We start from the raw sequence: 773 nt of genomic DNA on the forward strand, positions 1-773 counted from the left end.
GCTTGGACCGGATCCCCTCCACTGTGCAGCAAGCTCGAGGAAACTGAGCTTCAGCGGGTTTAACGCAGAGCAGCAAAGACACAGTGCCGAGAACCAGCACAATCCTCATTTTACACCTATTTGTTTCTTCCAGCGAGTGGTGAAAAAAATCAGTTTGCAGATCAAGCGGTCGCTGTAAGGCAGTCGATTTGATGCCCCCCCCCAAGGAGTGTGGAATCTCCCTCAGCCACGGTCTGCTGCTGTGAATCTTCAAATTAGATGGAGTGATAAAGTTAACATCTGTGGAAATGGCACTTWAAACCAAGTCATGTTGTGCTGCAGCTGGTTGCATGCAGATTAAGAAAGACTCTAATGTGCATTCTTGCTTTTGTAGAGCTGGGGAGGATTAAGACATTGGTCTTGTGATGATCACCTGACAGCCCGGCTGTGAGTTCCAGCAAGATCTGGAAGGATACCAAGTAACTGTCTGAAGGGGCTATTATGTCGTAAAAACTTTTATKTAACAGCAGAAGACACTAAGATGTTTGGTTGTTCTCTGTGGTCGAGGCATTCACAGCTTGCCAARAATAACTTCAAAACAAAATCAGCTTTCAGATCAATGCCACCTCTCAGGATTTTGGGAGTTCTGAAAAGAAACATTTCATCCAGARATGTGTTATATTTTTTGGAGCTCATTATGATTCCAAGTTATTAGTTAATTACGTTTCACCTTTTCAAAACTTAACCTAATAGTTTCCTCGTTGTTTTCCAGACTTTATTTGTTGATTTTTTTT

At 42.5% G+C, this 773-nt stretch overlaps 1 protein-coding gene across 1 annotated transcript in view; it reads right to left on the bottom strand.

Annotated features, from left to right (window-relative positions):
* Nucleotides 1-773, bottom strand: part of dct (dopachrome tautomerase) — a 12,038-nt gene that overhangs the window by 4,313 nt on the left and 6,952 nt on the right. The window lies entirely within an intron of this gene.

The sequence above is a fragment of the Poecilia reticulata genome, linkage group LG2, assembly GCF_000633615.1.
Source record: "Poecilia reticulata strain Guanapo linkage group LG2, Guppy_female_1.0+MT, whole genome shotgun sequence".
Lineage (NCBI taxonomy): Eukaryota > Metazoa > Chordata > Actinopteri > Cyprinodontiformes > Poeciliidae > Poecilia > Poecilia reticulata.